Genomic DNA, 22,059 nt, shown 5'->3' with positions numbered 1-22,059 from the left:
GATGTAAGTGAATGATGTAACTGAATTTCTGGATGAAAGGAAACTTTCTGAGCTTAAAACTAATGAAAAAGTAATTTTAAAATGATACATTTAACCATGTAAAACTTCTATTTTAAAAAAATCCAATTAACAAAATTAAAAGGTAAATAAACAGAAAAATATTTACAAAAAATCAAAGGGCTTTTAACTTTTAGTATACAAAAAACTCTTACGAATTTGTAAAAAGTATTAAGCTCTCAACAGAAAAATAACTCAAGGACAAGAATGATTCCCACAAAAATATAAATGTCCAATAAACATGAAAAAAGACTTAATTTCACTAGTAATCAGAGGAAAACATCCAACGGCATTTTACATCTATCAAATTAGGAAAGATCTTATAAAATAAGACTTGTGTGGGTAAGTTATTTGGAATCAAAGACCCATAAAGTGTTGAAATACAAAGCACATGACTTCCAGAAAGCAATGTGGGAGTGTATATTAAAACACTCATAAATATTCTTAACCTTGACTTAGTAAACACTACTTTTAGAAATTCATGTAAAAAAAAAATAAATGTAGGCCGGGCACGGTGGCTCAAGCCTGTAATCCCAGCACTTTGGGAGGCCGAGGCGGGTGGATCACGAGGTCAGGAGATCGAGACTATCCTGGCTAACATGGTGAAACCCCGTCTCTACTAAAAATACAAAAAACTAGCTGGGCGTGGGAGACACAGCGAGACTCCATCTCAAAATAAATAAATAAATAAATAAATAAATAAATAAATAAATAAATAAATGTAGAGCCAGGTAGAGCAGCTCCCATCTATAATTTCAGCACTTTGGGAGGCAGAGGCAGAAGGATGACTTGAGCCCAGGAGTTCAAGACCAGCCTGGGCAACATGGTGAGACCCTGTCTCTACAAAAAAGGAAAAGAAGAAAATAAATGTAGATGTTAAGAATTTGTCGGGACTGGGCATGTTGGCTCATGCCTGTAATCCCAGCACTTTGGGAGGCCAAGGCAGGCAGATCACTTGAGGTCAGGAGTTTGAGACCAGCCTGGCCAACACGGCAAAACCCCATCTCTACTAAAAATACAAAAAATTCGCTAGACCTGGTGGCAGGTGCCAGAAATCCCAGCCACTCGGGAGGCTGTGGCACAAGAATCGCTCGAACCCGGAAGATGGAGGTTGCAGTGAGCCGAGACGGCATCACTGCACTCCAACCTGAGTGAGACTCAGTCTCAAAAAAAACACAGAAATTGTCAATAGGGATTTGTTCTTTTATAAAAACTGGACAAACTGGAAAAAATCTAAATGTTTATAAATAAATTGTGAACGAATATAATGAATGAAAGTACATAATAAAATATGCAAACATTAAGCTGTATTAAAACAGTTAACATGCAAAATGCTTACCACTTAAAAAACATATGGATATAAAAAGTATACTATACTAAAATCCCAATTTTGGGAAGGATTTTTACTGAAGTTTACTTACATAGCTTAAAGGAAATACACCAAATGTTAATACAGATTAACTCTGATTCAAGGTATTATGATTATTTTTTGCTTCATAGTTTGTCTTTTCTAAAATTTCTCCAATGGCTACTGCTTTTACCAGTAAGAAAAGAACATTTTAAAAAAGAAAAGACAAGAGGCTGACCCTAAGTCTACCTATTTTGCTTTGATAAAGATCATCAGGACTCATCTATTTGATTAAAACAAGTTGATTAAAACAAGTTGAACAGTCTTAACTATTCATATTTCCTAGCCCACAATCCACCAGAAGATGCAAAATTAGAAAGTATGGTAGGTAGAAGGGGTAACTACAATGATCAGTAGAAATGAGCAATAGCTTTTAGCAAAGACAGAAGAAAAAGGGAAACAGATTATCCCAAAAGTAGACTCGTGTCTACACTGCTATAACCCGTAAAGACAAAGCACATCAAGCACATCAGTATGTAATAGCCATTACTCCTAACATACCACAACCAAGAGAAAAGTCAACCCTCAAAACACCACACCCGCACCCACACACACACCCTTCCTTAAATTTTCAGTAGTGTGGCCTTTTGGCCCTCTATCACATGTTAGACAAGACACACCTGCAGAATCATAAAAACTTTAAATGATTTCATAAGGTCCGCTGACAGCATGGGAACTGACTAGGGAGTTCTCAAACTTAGCCTAAATAGTTCTTTGACCAAGGTTTTTAAAAATTGAAGACAAAGAGGGAGAAAAAAAAAAAAAAAAAAAAGCAGGGGGAGGACAAGATGGCTGACTAGACACAGCCAGGAGGAAAAGCTGCCAATGAGGGACTGAGACAACTGGTGTGCTCCTAACAGATCTTCAGAGGCGGTCACTGAGAGTGGATGGAGAGAAGACACAGAAGCTGAGATGAAGGGGGAGGAAGCTGGGAACTGTACACGAGGTGACTACTAGGCACCTGGACTCATTGCTGGCCCAAACAACTCTGGAAAAACAGATGAGCTGAACTAGCAAGAAGCAACCCCCTTTTCCCACGGGCCTCTGGAACCCTAGCAGGAGGGGACCCCTTGACCACCATGAACACTCAAGTTGACAGGGTGAGCCACTTAGAGAAATGATAGGAGCAGCAAGCCAGCTGATATGGAGCCCAGAGAGTTTGGTGCGGGAGTATCTGTGGTGGGGTGGTGGGGCATGGCCAGGGATAGCCATCCCCTTAGGCTTAACTGGCTCCCATAGGAGACTTTAGCTCTAAGGCAACTGTTGGACCCGAACTGTGCAGAGTGGTCTTGCCCATCATATGGGGCCAGTCTCACCTGAACACCCCTTGGCCTGCTGGCGGCCTCTCCCAGGGCCCCAGTGTGGCCACACATGCTTACAGGGCAGCCTTGGGTGGCCTGGGGGACTGCATCATAGCTTCTGTGCTAGCAGACTATGCCTGACCAGCAGAGAGCTCCAGAGGAGTGGCCCCCATGGCTATGCACCAACCTGTACATTCTGTCCCCATACTGCAGCTTCTCTGGGCCCACAGCAACTCCCCACATGGCTTTGCTGGCATGTGCCTATGCCAGCAGGTTTTGCTTTTCTTGCCCCACCAACAGGCAAGTGTACATGTATCCACCTTGCCACTGCTGTGGCGGGAGTGCAGTTCATCCCCCATGTCCCCACTGACCACCACTGCAGACACAACCTTGGTGGGCACAAAACCAGCCAGTCTCGCCTCTGCCAGTGCCCCTTTCTTGCATCAACACTGCCGCAGGAGTGAAACTAGGCACAGAGAATAGCAGATCCTCCCCTGCACAGAGCAACCACTCCTGTTTGCAGTACACAGAGAAGGCACACAGACCTGCAACCGCCAGTGCCCTGCCCCCAAGCCACCACCACCACCAGTGCCACTGTGCAGTTGCCAGCAGGGGCCCCCGCTCACCTTCCAGCTGTGTTCCCTCCTCTACTGTGGTGAACACCTTCAGGGAGGCAAGCACCCTGGCACCCACTAGAACCCTGCCATAGCTGACCAGTGTGTCCCCCACTGCACTGCTGCTACCACTGCTGCCGGCACATGCAAGCAAGGATGAATCCCACTGTCATCGCACTATGAAACGCTTTGGCTGACACCACCCATTGGAGTGTAGTGACCAGCAGTCCAGGAGCACCCTGAACCCCCAATGCAGTGGATTCCTAACTTCAAGGAGCCAGAGAAAAAAGTTAGGGCCCAATACAAACCCCTCAGAGTTACACCACATAGTCTAGGAGTTGGGAGCTGAGCAATGGTCCCCTAAAATCTTCCAGAGACAAAGCCAGTTGGCTGAATCCACCTTATACTACAATCAAATTCTCAAGGACATCAAATATGATAAAAGAAAAAAAAAACTCATCCAAGGGTCAGCAACTTCAAAGATTGAAGGAACGTAAGCCCACAAAGATGAGAAAGAAATAGTGCAAGAACTCCAAGAACTCAAAAAGCCAGAGTATCTTCCTTCCTCCAAACAACCATATCACTTCTCCAGTAAGGGTTCAGAACTGGGCTAAGAGGGCTAAAATGACAGAAATAAAATTCAGAGCATGGATAGGAGCAAAGATCATTGAGCTACAAGAGTATATTGAAACCCAGTCCAAGGAAGCTAAGAATCATGATAAAACAATGCAGGAACTGACAGACAAAATCAGCAGTATAGAAAGGAATGTAAAGCAACCTGATAGAGCTGAAAAGCACACTACAAGAATTTCATAATGCAATCACAAGTATCAATAGCAAAACAGACCAAGCAGAGGAAAGAAATCTCAGAGCTTGAAGACTGGCTTTCTGAAATAAGACAGTCACTGACAGACAAAATAGACAGTATAGAAAGAAATATAACCAACCTGTTAGAGCTGAAAAACACACTAGAAGAATTTTATAATGCAATCACAAGCATTAACAGCAAAATAGACCAAGCAGAGGAAAGAATCTCAGAGTTTGAAGACTGGCTTGTTTTTCTGAAATAAGACAGGTAAGAATAGAGAAAAAAAGAAGGAAAAGGAATGAATAAAATCCCCAAGATATATGGGATTATGTAAAGATGCCAAATCTACAACTCACTAGTGTCCCCTGAAAAGATGGGGAGAATGCAACCAACCTGGAAAACATATTTCAGGATATCACCCATGAGAACTTTCCCAACCTAGCTAGAGAGGCTAACATTCAAATTCAGGAAATGCAGAGAACCCTAGTAAGATACTTCACAAGATCATTCCCAGGATACATAATCATCAAATTCTCCAAGGTCAAAATTAAGGAAAAAAATGTTAAGGGCAGCCAGAAAGAAAGATCAGGTCACCTACAAAGGGAAGCTTATCAGACTAATGGTAGACCTCTTGGCAGAAACTCTACCAGCCAGAACAGATTGGAGGCATATTCAACATTCTTAAAGAAAAGAATTTCAACCCAGAATTTCATTATCTGGCCAAACTAAGCTCCTGCAGGAAGCACCATATATGGAAAGGAAAGACCGTTACCAGCCACTACAAAAACAGACTAAAGTACACAGACCAGTGACACTATAAAGCAACCACACAAAAAACTGCAAAATAACCAGCTAACATCATGATAAGAGGATCAAATCCATACATATCAATACTAACCTTGAATGTAAATGAGCTAAATGTCCCAATTAAAAGGCACAGAATGACAAGCTGGATAAAGAATCAAGACCCATTGGTATGCAGTCTTCAAGAGACCCATCTCACATGCAGTGACATACATAACAGAAGATGAGAAATAACCAAAATCAGAGCTAAGCTGAAGGAGACTGAGACACAAAAAACCATTCAAAAGATCAACAAATCCAGAAGCTGATTTTTTGAAAAAATTAAAACAGACCGCCAGCTAGACTAATAAAGAAGAGAGAAGATTCAAATAGACACAATCAGAAATAAGGAAGATATCACCACTAATCCCACAGAAATATAAACAACCATCAGAGAATACTATAAACACCTCTATGCACATAAACTAGAAAATCTAGAAGAAAAGGATAAATTCTTGAACACATACACCATCCTAAGACTGAACCAGGAAGAAACTGAACCCCTGAACAGACCAATAACAAGTTCTGAAATTGAATCAGTAATAAATAGCTTACCAACCCAAAAAAGCCCAGGGTCAGATGGATTCACAGCTGAATTCTACCAGATGTAGAAAGAAGAGCTGGTACCATTCCTGCTAAAACTATTCCAAAAGCTTGAGGAGAAGGGACTCCGCTCTAACTCATTCTATAAGTTGTGCATCAACCTGATACCAAAACCTGGCAGAGACACAACAAAAAAAGAAAACTTCAGACCAATATCATTGATGAACACTGATGCAGAAATCCTCAACAAAATAATGGCAAACCTAATCCAGCAGCACATCAAAAAGCTTATCCACCACAGTCAAGTAGGCTTCATCCCTAGGATGCAAGGTTGGCTTGACATATGCAAATAAATGTGATTCATCACATAAACAGAACTAACGCCAAAAACCACATGATTATCTCAATAGATGCAGAAAAGGCTTTTGATAAAATTTAACACCCTTCCATGTTAAAAACTCTCAATAAACTAGGTAATGAAAAAATGCACCTCAAAATAATAAGAGCCATCTATGACAAACCCAAAGCCAGTATCATACTGAATGGGCAAAAGCTGGAAACCCTTGAAAACCAGCACAAGAGAAGGATGCCCTCTCTCACCACTCCTACTCAACATAGTTTTAGAAGTCCTGGCCAGAGGAATCAGGCAAAAGAAAGAAATAAAGGGCATCCAAATAGGAAGAAAGTAAGTCAAACTATTCCTGTTTGTAGACAACATGATCCTCTATCTAGGAAACCCCATAGTTTTGGCCCAAAAGCTCCTTAAGCTGATAAACAACTTCAGCAAAGTCTCAGGATATAAAATCAATGTACAAAAGTCACTAGCACTCCTATACACCAACAATAGTCAAGCTGAGAGTAAAATCAGGAATGCAATCCCATTCACAAATGTCACAAAAAGAATAAAATACCTAGGAATATAGCTAATCAGGGAGGTGAAAGATCTACGGAAAAAATAAAAAACACTGCTCAAAGAAATCAGAAATGACAAAAACAAATGGAAAAACATTCCATGCTCATGGAAGGAAGAATCAGTATCATTAAAATGGCTATACTGCCCAAAGCAATGTACAGATTCAACACTATTCCTATTAAACTACCAAATGACATTCTTCACAGAACTAGGAAAAACTATTTTAAAATTCATATGAAACCAAAAAAGAGCCTGAATAGCTAAGGCAATCCCAAGCAAAAAGAACACAGCTAGATGCATCACACTACCCAACTTCAAACTATACTACAGGGCAAGAGTAACCAAAACAGCATGGCACTGGTACAAAAACAGATACACAGACCAATGGAAGAGAATAGAGAACCCAGAAATAAGGCTGCACACCTGTAACTATCTGATCTTCAACAAAACTGACAAAAACAAGCAATAAGGAAAGGACTCCCCATTAAATAAATGGTGCTGGGATAACTGGCTAGTAATATGCAGAAGATTGCAACTGGACCCCATCCTTATATCATATACAAAAATTAACTCAAGATGGATTAAATACTTAAATGTAAAGCCCAAAACTATAAAAAAACTCTGGAAGATAACCTTGGCAACACCATTCTGGACATAGAAACAGGCAAAAATTTCATGACAAAGACACCAAAAGCAACTGCAACAAAAGCAAAATTTGACAAATGGGATCTAATTAAACTAAAGAGCTTCTTTACAGCAAACAAAACTATCAACAGAATGAACAACATATAGAACGGGAGAAAACTTTTGCAAACTATGCATCTGACAAAAGACTAGTATCCAGCATCTATAAGGAACTTAAAGTTGCAAGAAAAAAACAACCACCCCACTAAAAATTGGGCAAAGGATATGAACAGACACTTTTCAAAAGAAGGCATACAGGCAGCCAACATGCTCAACATCATTGATCATAAGAGAAACACAAATCAAAACCACAATGAAATACCATCTCACACTAGTCAGAATGGCTATTATTTAAAAGTCAAAAAGTCAAAAGGCTATTATTCAAAAGTAACATGCTGGCAAGGCTGCAGAGAAAAGAGAAAGCTTATACACTGTGGGTGGGAGTGTAAATTAGTTTAGCCACTGTGGAAGACGATGGTGATCCCTTAAAGTTATAAAAACAGAAATATCATTCGACCCAGCAATCCAATTACTAGGTATATACCCAAAAAAACTAAGTTGTTCCATCGGAAAGAACATGTATGTTCACCACAGCACTATTCACAAGAGCAAAAACACAGTATCAACCTAAATGTCCATCAATGGTAGACTAGATAAAGAAAATAAGGTACATATACACCATGGAATACTATGCAGCCATAAAAAAGAATAAGACCACGTCCTTTGCAGGAACAGAAAACCAAATACTGCATATTCTCATTTACAAAAGGGAGCTAAGTGATGAGAACACATGGACACATAGAGGGGAACAACACACACTGAGGTTTACTGGAGGGTAGAAGGAGAGAATCAGGAAAAAATAACTAAGGGGTACTAGGCTTACTACCTGTGTGATGAAATAATCTGTACAACAAACCCCCGTGACACAAGTTTACCTATATAACAAACCTACACATGTACCCCTGAATTTAAAATAAAATTTAAATTTAAAAAAAAGGAAAACCATCACCTTTCTGACTACAACGCTTCACAATCACTCTCATTTGGCTCTCTTCTTTCACTAGAATCACCTATATCCCTTGAGAACCCACAGCCAGAAGAAAACGCTTTGCCAGAATGACCCTGTGACCCACGTGAATATCCCTGTTCTTGAGAGTCACACCTAATGATTCCTCCTTCCTGGATTGATCTGAATTTCCCTGATCTCTTGGCACTTTGAGTCTTTTCATCCATCACTAACAGATTAGATAAATCCCAAATTACATATATCCTGTTTATTGATAAGAAGAAAGGTAGGAAGTAAAATGTTTTTAAGACAAGGAGCAGTAAAAATGATCTCCAGGCAAATTTGTTAATTAATAAAGATATGCAGATGACAGTACCAGATCCAAAAGAAACAAGGAGAAGAAATACAATGAAAAGAGACTAAAAGATAGAGTGCATGTTTGATTTGCAAATCAAAATGCCAGAACAGCTCCTCCAAGTCTGGCTGAAATGTCATTTGTACACACTACATAGTTAAAGTGAACTGCAAAAAGTCCATCCTCAAAAAGGAAAAAAGTATTCCGGAAAAATGATTCTGAAAAAACACTAAAAACAATAATATGGAATTCAATATCCCCCTCCCAGAAAATAAAACTTCAGTAACACTGAAAGGGAGAAATAAGAGCTTCAATTTACAGTTAGTTAGACTATTGATTCTTATGCAATACTAAGTCACTGATCATTAAACAGAAATGAGAATATTAGCTGTTAATGAAGGTAACAAAACTAAGACATTCACAGATCTTCTAGTACTTCCTACTACAAGAGTTCTAGAATAAAACAAAGTGGAAAAAAATATGCATGTAAACAGAATAGATTAATATAAAAGAAATAAGCGAAGTATAAAAATACAAATGCACTCTGTGTAAATGTAAAAAGATAAATGTGAAAAGACAAGGACTTTTAGTGTTTAAAGCAGAAAGCAAACATGCTAAGTCATGTTCAACCATTTCCAAACTTTCAGGTCCAAAGGGGAAAAATCCAGAATACCCATGGGAAAAAATACACAAAATGTATATTTTCTACTACTCAAAATGGGAACTGACTGTTGCTTTTTAAAATAAACTTAAATTGAAAGTAAATATTTGCACAGAAAACTACAGTTCTCTTTTTGATAAAACATTGAGCTGTTTCATACCCCTATAGTAACTTAGTATTATTAGTCTTTTAACTTTTAGCCATTCTGGTGTATAAAATAATTTGCATTTTCCTAGTAACTTGTGAAACCAAGCACCTTTTCACATGCTCACTGGTCATTTTAATATCTTCCTTTGTGAAATGACTATTTGTCTTTTGCCCATTTTTCTACTCAGTTAACTTAATAATTTATAGATGTTCTTTATCTTTTGTTGGTCACATGTTGTAAATATATGAAAAGTTTATTATTTCAATATAGTCTAAATTAGTAACCTTTTACCATTTTTTTTAAGAAATCTTTCCCTACTCCAAGACACTTTCTCTTATGTCTAGAAAATTTTCAGCATTTCACATTTAAATTTATAATCCATCTAGAATTGAATTTGGTGTATGGTATAAAACTAGAAGTCAAAATCTTCCTTTTTCCCGCGTGTTGTTACTCAGCTGGTCCAGTGCCATGTATTGAAAAGACTCCCCACCACCCTGCAGTGCCATCTTGTCATGAATCAAATGTTCATATATGTGGGATCTCTGTTATGGGACTCTTTTACTCTGTTCCACTGGTCTGTTTTTCTTTTTTTTTTTTTTGAGACGGAGTCTCACTCTGTCACCCAGGCTGGAGTGCAGTGGCCGGATCTCAGCTCACTGCAAGCTCCGCCTCCCGGGTTCACGCCATTCTCCTGCCTCAGCCTCCCGAGTAGCTGGGACTACAGGCGCCTGCCACCTCGCCCGGCTAAGTTTTTGTATTTTTAGTAGAGACGGGGTTTCACTGTGTTACCCAGGATGGTCTCGATCTCCTGACCTCGTGATCCGCCCGTCTCGGCCTCCCAAAGTGCTGGGATTACAGGCTTGAGCCACCGCGCCCGGCCCCACTGGTCTGTTTTTCTATCCTTGCAATACCACACTGTCTTAATATAGTTTTTAATAAATCCTGTTTTCTAGTACCCTAAGTGGTCCACCTTAATTGATCTTCATCAAGATTGTTTTGGCTACTGCCATATAAATTTGAGAAACAACCTTGTCAATTTTCACTTTAAAATATACTGGAGTTTTAATTAGAATAATACTGAATTAATAGATCAAAATTAGAGAAACCAATACCTTTAAAATACTGAGTCTTTCTATCCATGAACATAATCTATTCTTCCATTTATATCAGTTTCAATTTCTCTCCATAATTTAGAGGTTTCTGTATAGAAGTCTTGTACCTCTTTCATTGGATTTACTGTATTTGGTGGTTTTTTTGATACTCTTGTCAAGGGTATCTTTTTTAACTTCATTTTTAATTGCTTTTTGCTGGTATAAAGAATCAATAAATTTTTGTATATTAACCTTTAACTCAGCAAACCTACTATTTCATTTGTTAATTCTAAGTTTGTCTACATAGGTTTTTTGGGTTTTCTGTGTACACCAACAAAGCACATGCTAAATACTGTGGTATTTCTTCCTCTCTAATCCTTGTATCTTGTATTTATTTTTCTTGCTTTATTGCACTAGCTACACCTCCACTACAATAACAACAACAAAAAAAGTGGTGATACTGGGCATCCTTGTCTCATTCACAATCTCTTAAGGAAAGCTTCTAATGGGTTATATTAATTGCTACCTGCTAAGTTTTTTATATACCATTTTACTAGATTAAGGAAATTCCCTTACATTTCTAATTTTCTAAGGGATTTTAATATTTTTATCACAAATGGATAACTGAATTTTATTAAATTTTTTTCCTAGATTGAGATAACTATGGTGTTTTTTCCTCTGATAATGTGATGAATTATATTGATTTATGAATGTTGAAACAACCTAGAATGCCTAGAATAAACCTAAGTTAGTATGTAATATCTTTTCTAAATATTGCTGGATTTAGTTTAATATTTTGTCTAACAGTTTTATATTAGCATTCACATAAGACTGGCCTGTAATTTTCCTTAACTGCTATGTCCTTGTTAAGTTTTGAAATGAAGATTATGATGCTTCATAAAAGGAGTTAGGAAAATCTTATCTTTTCTTCTGTTCTCTGGAATATTTTATAAAAAATTGGTGTTACTTATTTCTTAAAATATCTGGTAGAATTCACCAATGAAGGCTATTGAGCCCAAGAGATTTCTCTATGAGCAGGTTTTTCAATAACAAATTCAATTTAGCCGGGCATGGTGGCTCATGCCTGTAATCCCAGCACTTTGGGTGGCTGAGGCAGGCAGATCACCTGAGGTCAGGAGTTTGAGACCAGCCTGACCAACATGGTGAAACCCCACTTCTACTTAAAAAAAAAAAAATGCAAAAATTAGCCGGGCATGGTGGTGCGCACCTGCAGTCCCAGCTACTCGAGAGGCTGAGGCAGGAGAATCGCCTGAACCCAGGAGGCAGAGGTTGCAGTGAGCCGAGATTATGCAACTGCACTCCTGCCTGGGAGACAGAGTGAGACTCCATCTCAAAACAGAACAATCAAAAATCAATTTAATAGGGTACTGTTCACATGTTTCAACCTTTCTTGTATGCTGTGCTTTCCTTGGGATTTTTCTATTCCATCTAAATGTTTTACTGCGGGGAGGAGGTACATGGTCATAGTATCTTTTTATAACCCCTTTACTATTCAGAGGCTCTATTATGGTTTCTCATTTTAATTGCTAACATTAGTTATTCTCCCCTTTTTTCTTAATTAGTCTTTCCAAGGTTATCAATTTAATTACTTTTTTTCAAGGAGAATAGCTTTGTTCATCCTCTTATACATTTGTTTTCTATTTTATTAGTTTCTGTCTTATCTTTATTATATCTTTTCTTTCTCTTTTCTTTGGTTTTAATTTGCTGGGACTTTTTTGTTTTTCTTGAAATGGCTACTTAGATCACTTTCAGCCTTTCTAATATATATAATTTTAGCTATATATAAAATGTATAAAATGTAGCTATATGTATACACACACAGCTAACATTCTAGGTACCACATTAGATGCATTCCACAAGTTTTGATACGTACCATATTTATTATCACTCAGTCCAAAATATTTTCTAATTTTCATTGTGATTTCTTCTGATTCATGGGTTATTTAGAAGCATATTGCTTAATTTCCAAGCTTTTGAGGATTTTTCTGGTTGTCTTTCATTGTTCTGAGTTCTAGATTAAATCCACCTTGGTCAAAAAACATGACTCCAATCCTCTGAAATATGTTGAGACATGCTTTATGGCAGTAGTGGTAAATGGTCCATATTCACTTGAATGTGGATTCAGCAGTTATTAGGTACAATGTTCTATTTAGGTTAATTAGGTCAAGTTTGTTAATTAGGTTAAGTTTGTTAATCTTGATCAAATCTTCACCTTAACTGAGGTTTTCTCTGCTTGTTGTATTAATTGAGAGCTATGTGTTAAGTCTTCCATGATTACCACGTACTTAATTGTTCCCTTAATTCTGTCCATTTTTCTTTGTATATTTATAGAATTGAATTAATAAAGCAACCTGGGTAATTGATCCTTTCATAATTTTTAAGTGTCCCTAGATCTTTAGTATTGCTTCTGGCTTTGATGTTTACTTTGTCTCATGCTAATACAGTTACATCGGTTTTCTTGTGGAAGTTTTCTCATGTCATATCACTTCCAAGCTTTTACTTTCATTTTTTAAAAATGTCCTTCTTTTTACATTCTTCAAATTTAGCAAGTTCTTTTCCCAATCTCTTGAGATGAATCATTACCTTAATGATTTTCAGCCCTTCCTCTTTTCTAATATATGCTCTTGTGGCTATAAACGTCCCTCCAAGATATTTTATCTGCATTCTGTAAGTCTGATGTTGTATTTCCATTTTGAATTCAAAGTATTTTCTAATTTCCGTTGTGATTTCCTCTCTGATCCATGAATTATTCAGAACTTCATGTCCTAATTTCCAAATATATGCAGATTTTCTAGTTATCTTTTTCTAACTTATTTCCAGTATGTTCAGAGAACATACCTGTGATTTCAAGCTTTTGAATTGTATCAAGATTTACTTTATGGCCCAGCATACGGTCAATTTTGGTAAGGGTTTTGTTTGTGCCAGATAAGAATGTGTACTCTGAAATTCCGTTGTATTATATTCTATATAAATAAATTAAGTCAAGTTTGCTGATCATGCTGTTCAAATCTATATTCTTTCTTATGTTTGTCTCTTATTCCATCAGTTACTAAGAAAAATGTGTTAAAATTCCCCCCTATAATTGTGGCTTCATCTGTTTTTTCCTAGTTCTGTCACTTTTCACATACAGATAAAAGACAAAGAGGATTTTCTTTTAAAACTATTTAATTAGATATTTACATTAGATACTCAGATATTTTCATCTTGGTTTGAGTCCCCCCCGCAAAGTGTAGGCTGAGACACGGACTTCAGGGTAACTGAAGGTGACCCCAGGAAGCACAGTGAGGACACAGGGAGAGCAAGGCAGAGAAGGAAGGAAAGCTAATAAAGGGTATGCTATTGAGCACAGTAAGCATATTACTGAAGTAAGCAGCTGGTGATGAATTCCACTGGGAACCCACTAAGGAACCAGATGGTATGTTTCAGAATCGTCCCTCTGAGGGATGGGAAGTTGGAGAATTCACCTAGTCCCTCAATTACTTGAACCTTCACCTAAGACCTAAGAGTGTAAACTCCCTGACACTTCCAGATTTCATCTGAGCAGCTTTCCAAGGCCCCAGAGAAACATAATATACGACAAGCTTGTCCAACCTATAGCCCACGGGCCATATGCAGCCCAGTACAGCTTTGAATGTAGCCCTACACAAATTTGTGAACTTTTTTAAAGCATCACAAGATTTTTTTTTTTTTCTTTTTTTTCTTTTTTAGCTTATCAGCCAGCATTAGTGTTAGTGTATTTTATGTGTGGCCCAAAACAATCCTTCTTCCAATCTGGCCCAAGGAAGCTAAAAGATTGGAAACCCGTTATAGTACATACTGGCAGCGCACAAGGACCTATATGCAATAGCTAAAATGAAATCAGGAGGCAAAGAGGACATACTACAGGGCACAAAGAATGTCTGCTAAAGTTACATATCCTGAAATTTCACATTTTCTCATTATGAAGTGTTTTTCTTCACCTTGAGTAATGCTTTTGGCCTCTGCTCCAATTATACTTTTTCTGATAAGAATATAGTTATACCATCTTTCTACTCAAACTGCATGTTATATATTTTACCTTTTAATTTCAATGTTTTTGTATTTCTATAAACATTAAATAATAATTGATTTGTTTATCTGATCCAGTTCGACAGTTTTTAATCTTTTAATTAAGCCAGTTACTGCATTTACATTTAACAAACCTATTTTGATTTAAAGCTGTCATCTTGTTACATAATATTTGTACTAATAAGCTCTGTTCCTTTTTCTCTTCTTTCTTGCCTTCTTTGGGACTGATTACTTTTTTTATCATTCCATTTTTCTCTATTAGCATGTAAGATATTCTCTACTAATATATATTTTTAATGGTTTCAAGATAAAAACATGGATTTGTGACTTAACAAGGTCTAATGTTAATTAGTAATTTTACCAATTTCCAGGCAACCCAAGGACTTAGAAATACTTTAATTCCATTTATCCCAACCTGACTTAAATATAACACCATTGCCACCATAATTTTATATATACGTTAAACTCAAAAGGCAATTACCGTTAGCTGGGCACAGTGACGTGCACCTGTAGCCCCAGGTACTTGGGAGGCTGAGGTAGGACTGCTTAAGCCCAGGAGCTTGAGTCCAGCCTGGGCAACACAGCAAAACTCCATTTATTATTATTGTTTTGTACAATCAATATTCATTTAGATTCACCCATAAATTTACTACTGCTTTTCATTTCTTCCTGCAGATCTGAGGGTCAATCTGGGATCACTCTCTTTCTTCCTAAAAAACATTTTTTAATATTTCCTTAGTGCAGATCTGCTTGTGACCAATTCTCTCAATTTTTGTTCATCTGAAAATGTCTTTATTTTACCGTTATTCTAGATACAGAATTCTCGTTCGGTAGAGGAAAAAGTCATGTTCTTTCTTTATAGATATTTTATTGTTTTCTGGCTTTCACTTTTTTGGCTGACAAGTCAACTGTTAAGAGCTATTTGTAGATAATATTTTTTGTCTTTGATTGCTTTTCAGATTTTTCCCTTTGTCTTTAGTTTTCAACCATGGTAACTGTTTCTTTTTACTTATCTTGCTTGAGATTCTTGGACTTCTTAAATACATGGCCTTCCTCACCTTTGGCAAAATCTCAGCCAGTTATCTCTTCAAATATTGCTTGTGCCCATTCTCATTCTTTTTTTTCCTTCAGGGATTCCAAAAACACGTATATTAGACTTTCTTGTTGTATCCTCTTTCTCATATCCTTTCATCCATATTTTCTATCATTTTGCCTGTGCTTTATTCTAGACATTTTCTTCTGTCACATCATCTAGTTCACTAATTATCCCTTAATCTTTAAGCCCTTAATTTCAGTCATTCTATTTTTCAGTTCTAAAATTTCCACTAATTTATTTTTACGGTTTTTAATTCTTTTTTGAAATGCTCAAGCTTATCTTTCAGCTCCTTGAACGCAATAAACATTGTAATTGTAATCTGTGTGCATGATGACAAATATCTAGATTTATCATGGGTCTATTTCTATCTTCTGCTGCTTCTACTATTTTTCATTTGTGTTGTCTTGTCTCCTGGTCCATGTTGTCTGAGGTTATTTTCTGAGCAAGTACCAAGCATTATATTTGCAAAATTATTTGAATAATCTGAAACCTAGAATGGTAATTTTTCCTTTGGAGAAAATTTACACTTGCTTCTTCCAGGTTCCTGGAAGCCCTAGCACTTTGGAGATGCCTGGGGACAGTAGCACTCTTAAGTTTAATTTAAACTGATTTCAGGGATTTAGATGTTTGAAGCTGAGTGGTTTTATCAAGAGGGCCTGTTCTGGTCCACCCTTACTCCTAGGATGCAGCCTTTCAGGGTCTTTAGCCAAACTGAGGAGGCGTTCAGAACCATCACGGACCCTTAGCCCCTTAAAGTTATCAAAAATACCATTCAATCTTTTATCCTCTTGGCTGCTTTCTTTACTTTCAGTTAATAATGGCCCCAAACCCTGGACACACCTCCCTGAACCTCTTGCCCAGCCCAGATCCCAGCCTGGTAATTGTTCACCATCCTGATAGCATTTTGCTTCAAGCCAAAATTTTTTTAAATCTAACGTAATATTTGTCCTCAGTGAGTGGACTGGCCCAAATTACCTACTCTGCCATTACCAAAAATTAAAGTCTGAAATAATTCATATTTAACTGTAAACATCCTGAGGGAAATTTACTTCTAAAGCTGATTTCTACAGCCAGTCAAACTTCCAATCAGGCCTGAAAACAGAATAAAGATTATTTTCAGATATACAAGATCTCAAAACTATGCTCTATCAAAATGGAAACGTAAACATATAAATATGGTGACAGAGAATGCAAAGAAACACAAATAGAGGAGCACAGAAAACTTCCAGAATAATGGTGAAGGGAGTTCTCATGATGACAGCTATATCCTTGAAAGCAACCTATGCACATTGGAGAATGGCAAGCTCCAGGAGAGATGTCTTCACAGGGAAAAGAAATGAAAGAAAAGAAAATGGACAGATTACTTGCCATGTCTAAACACAACGACAGAAGATTTACACCTGTGTCAGAGAGTTCAGAAACAATCAATGGTAGGTATGTTTAAAAAACCAAATGAAAGTGAGACAATTAGTAATTTCCAGGAAAACAAAAAAACAGTACAAAAAACAAGTCTGCTTATTACACTACCTGACTCAACTGTGAATAATATTTACCATTTTAATGATATAAATGCTGAATACTGATCTAACAAAAAATTAAGATATACACTCCTGGAAGGATGAGGGGATGATAATTGTATGTAAGACAGCAAAACCCCTCATCTTTCATAGTACCAAGTCATTAAACAGCTAAAATTATAAATGAAAATATAGCAGTAAAAAAGGTTCCTTGGAAACATAGAGAAAATGCCAAAAGAAAGAGTTAAAGGCTTGAAATTACTCCTCACAGAAGTAAGAATCCTAGGTTCAGAGGGGTGGGGAAGATTACTATTTTTTCTTATGAGCCTTGTAGAATTATTTTTCTTTTTATTTACTGTGACAAGTATAAATATTAAAGGTGAAGAAAAGTTCAGGAACATTAAATGCTAATAATGATGGAAGCTACTTGTCCAAGGCCATTCAGCTGAAAAGAGGCAGGGCCAGGACTCCAAATTTCTTACTCATTTCATAAAGTCAACCTGCCCTGTAGGGAGCTAGAAGATAATAACTGCAGGAATGTCCATTAAAACCAACCCAGTGCCAACACTGTAACCAGAAACACAGAAAGCCTTAACTTACAAAATAAGCTGCTTATATTAGTGATCCACCAAGTATGATTTGCAGGTGGGCTGAAGTTATTCACAGACAGCAATCCCGCATAAGAAGCCTGAGGCAAAGTGTAAATCAAGTATGTCATGAAACACACCGTTCAGTGTAACTGACATTCTTACAAGCAAAATTTTCTCAGAGAAAGATGGATATACACTGATTTACATTCCGGTGCAAGCTTTTAATCTCATCATGGACCTGTCATTTGATTAGCAGTGGTTTACACCGTAGGACTGATTGCTTCTAGGTCTGTACTTTTCAAACAAATAAGAATGACTGATGTGGTTTGACTATGTCCCCACCCAAATCTCATGTTGAACTGTAGTCTTCAGTGCTGGAGGGGCCTGGTGGGAGGTGATTGGATCAGGGGGCAGACTTCCCCCTTGCTGTTCTTGTGATAGTGAGTTCTTACGAGATCTGGTTGTTCAAAGGTATGTAGCACTTCCCCCTTTGCTCTGTCTCCTCCTCTGACATGTGAAAATGTGCCTGTTTCCTCTTCACTTTAGGCCACGATTAAGTTTCCTGAGGCCTCACCAGCCATGTTTCCTGTGCAGCCTGTGGAACTGAGAGTCAATTAAACCTCTTTTCTTCATAACTTACCCAGTCTCAGGTAGTTCCTTATTGCAATGAGAGAATGAACTAATACAATGACAAAAACATAAAGCCCTATTTTCTAGTTCCTATATCATATACTGCTCAAATCGGAGTATGAATGTGTTATAACACATACTTGAAAGAAGTGTTTTGATTCTGGAAAAATTTTATCAATCTCCACCTCTTTTCTGAGTATGGAGAAGTCAAAAAGGCAAAGAGTAGAACTCCACAGAGAAGTCAAGGGAAGAAGATCAGCAAACTTCTAATTAACCAAGCACAATTGCTTTGCCAGGAACATCAGCAAAGGGGACCAAATGAAAATACCTGTCAAAGGTGACAAAGTGCTCTGCCCAAAGAGGAAGGCAGAGTTCAGTGACAACAACCTAAAACCTCAGAAGATACCAATCCCTCCATTACCCTCTAAACTGCTACCCGTTAACCTGATTCGCCAGGACATTTTGTGTCCCTGGTGCCAACAATTAAAGCTGAGCACCAAAGGCCAGAAATTAGATGCACATAAGCACCCGTGTGCCTTCGCCTACCCAAAACAAAAGGACATTCCTAGCACAGCGAAAGAGGCCAGAATTCGGAAATCATTACAAAAAAAAAAAAAAAAAAAAAAAAAATCAAAGGTGGACAAGCGGTAAACATCCCTGAAAAGTTCTGAGGAGACACATCCTCCTGAGGTGGCTCTTCCTCCTGGGGGGGGTGCTGCCTGCCGTGGAAGAGTCTGCTGCTCTCCTTGAAGAATTTAATACGGCTGTAAGACAACTTCTACCCCAGGTGCTTTGCTGGCCTCCAGGGCCAGAACTGCAGCCAGGGTGGGACACCAGAGGCAGAGGAATCTCCACAAGAGAAGACCATGGGAGAAGTCTCCCTGTAGATACAGATGGTTGGGTTCACCTCCAGTTTCATGCTAGACAAGCCTGGGCTCCAGAAGAGTAAGAACGGAGAGTGAGTGCACTCTTCTTGCTTACTGCCTCCCAATTTTCCACCTGCACCTTAAAGACAGTAAGTTGTGCTCCAAATGTGTTCACAGGTATAAGGTCTTAATAAAAAGCATCCAGTGGGAATAAAATACCAGAAAAAAGGCACATATATGGTAATTAATAGTAGAAAGACTCAACAGTCAATTCCATGGTCATGTTGCTGATAAGTGAACTCTGGTTCTCTCCACACCTGCTTACAGTCCATGCAGACTGGTGGACTACAGGTGTTAGATGATGACACGCAGTAGTGTCTGCTGCTTCACTGGCTGAGATATAGATTCTAATTTTTAAAAATGATAAAACATTTCACAAATTACCATTAATTCTAGTTAATACATAGAAAAAGTCATTTATACTAGACTTCTAAAATAGAAATGACTTCAACAGCTCTTTTAAGTGAAAACTTCTTCAGCTGAGCACTAAGAAACAGTAGTTTGCTCCTGTGCTCAATTTCCCTCCCTAGCATACCAACAACTCTAGGAGCGCCTCCATTCCAATTGTAAATTTCATAAAATGCAAAGTATTTTAAGGCAGAGAAAGGCTGTTAATTCTCTCCCTCCCCAAAACACATGATTTTTAATATTCAAAACAATATTTGTTTTATTAATAACCTGAGACTTCTATGATTTGATTCTAGGACAGAAACACAAGGCACTTTGTATTACTTCCACCTAAAATTGTTTTGTGTATCTCTGCTGTTTAAAATGTTTAAGGTTGTTCTCCACTCATAAATACATATTAAATGTATATACATTCAAAACCTGTTGGTGGTACAGGTTGAATCATTTGCTTTTAAAATCACTTTATTTAGGTATGATTGACATACAAAAAGCGGCACATATTTAATGTATCCAACTGAGTTTAACTTTTAATTTTCTGTGTATTTCCTAAATTGATAGTCCCGTGTGTCTTGGAACAGATCTGTTTTTTACTTGTCCTGTGTTTTAATGGCAGTCTCCAATATTGTCTTATTATTACAAGTAGGGGATTTGCTTTGCCCCTTTAATGAAGATATAAAAATAATGCACTCGAAAGAGTGGTAGAACTGGAAAATTTGTAACCATCATGATTACTTAATAGGTTTGGGAAAGAATCCCAAAAATGTTAAAGCAAGAGAAGAAAGTTTGTTGACTTTGTGTCAACAAAAGTCATGGTTTGGGTCTGTGTCCCTGCCCAAATTACATGTGGAACTGTAACCCCCCAATGTTAGAAGTGGGGCCTAGTGGGAGGTGACTGGATCATGGGGACAGATTTCCTCATTGGTGCTGTTCTCGTGATAGTGAGTTTTCCTGAGATCTGGTTGTTTAGAAGTGTGTAGCACCTCCCCCTTCACTCTCTCTCTCCTGCTCCACCATGTGAAGACAGGCCTGCTTCCCCTTTGCCTTCCACCATAATTGAAAGTTTCCTGGGGCCTCCTCAGAAGCCACTATGCTTCTACAGAACTATAAGCCAATTAAACCTCTTTCCTTTATAAATTACCCAGCCTCAGATATTTCTTTATCACAATGTGAACAGACTAATACAAGAAGCAAGACATTTTCATGATCTCATAGTGTTGTTCCTTCCTGCCCTTTACTGGTTGTTGGTGGTCATAATTTTTCAGCACTATAATAAACATATTTGTTCCTTAAAAAAGAAAGAAAGAAAGAAAGAAAGAAAGAAAGAAAGAAAGAAAGAAAGAAAGAAAGAAAGAAAGAAGTGTTGTAATGCAACACAATCTCCCACACGAATTCTATGGAATAGATTCCCATTACTAGATTATCTTCAGAAACCTACTTCTAGAAACTTAATCAACTTTCAGCAGCCCAATCAATGAAGTAGCAAATTGACCAGACAACTGCAATTCTAAATCTCTTGTATGTCCCCAGGCCAAACTTAAAATCTTCAAATCCTTACCATGGAATCTATCCATTTAATCCCTTAATCTCTCTGAATTTCTCTTTAAGAGAAATTTTGATGTCGAGGGCATTAAGTAATGGAAATAATGCCCATGACATTAAAACTAAGCCACAGGAATAAGTTCAAATTTAGCATCACAGTGACTAAATATTATCATAATCACAATTCTTTAATGAGTTTCTAACAAAATAAACAATCTATTTATCAACCAGAAAACCACTTTCATTTCAACTTGCTAAACAGAATTTTGTTTTGCCCTAGGAGAAACAAAGTGCTAGCTAAGTAGCCTACCATAAAAGGAACACTGACCCTGCCTAAATTATGATTTTTTAAAAATCAAACATGATTATTCACTGTACTTTTGCATCACCTTCTGTATTTTTGCATTGTGTGTAATTTAAAAATATATTCTCAAAGGTCTACTCAAATTTTAAATTAATTGCAATTTAGCAAACAGCATAAGCAGAAAACTTTGATACAGTCAGCGTTACCATGTACTACTTTGACCAAAAGTACAAATGGCCAACCAAGGAGAAATTTTCTGGGTAGGCGTAATAACATTTTTATCAAGTCAAACTCTTTCCTTGTTATGGGAAACATTTCTAAAGTATTCTTAATAAGTTTTCTCAACAAAATCACAATTTCAGTGTGTACCATTCACAGAAGTGTACCTGAATAAGCTGATGACAGCCTTAATGAATGGTGATCCTACTGGTAGGAAAGGTCTTCAGAGTGAGAAATGGGACCAGTGCTCCCCTATAACTCTAACTCTTCCAATCCTTCTGAGATTGACATCCACACCAAAAATTAAGAGGCAACCCTCACACATAAATG

General features: G+C 37.6%; 1 protein-coding gene and 1 pseudogene across 50 annotated transcripts in view; one reads left to right on the top strand and one right to left on the bottom strand.

Moving 5' to 3' along the window:
- CEP63 (centrosomal protein 63) overlaps positions 1–22,059 on the bottom strand; it is a 124,668-nt gene that overhangs the window by 79,202 nt on the left and 23,407 nt on the right. The gene's annotated exons all lie outside the window — the stretch shown is intronic.
- Positions 18,540–19,413, top strand: LOC102131188 (developmental pluripotency-associated protein 4 pseudogene; annotated as a pseudogene).

Source organism: Macaca fascicularis, chromosome 2 (assembly GCF_037993035.2).
Source record: "Macaca fascicularis isolate 582-1 chromosome 2, T2T-MFA8v1.1".
Classification (NCBI taxonomy): Eukaryota; Metazoa; Chordata; class Mammalia; order Primates; family Cercopithecidae; genus Macaca; species Macaca fascicularis.
The sequence above is the reverse complement of the archived record's forward strand: the minus strand, read 5'-3'. Positions and strand labels throughout refer to the sequence as shown.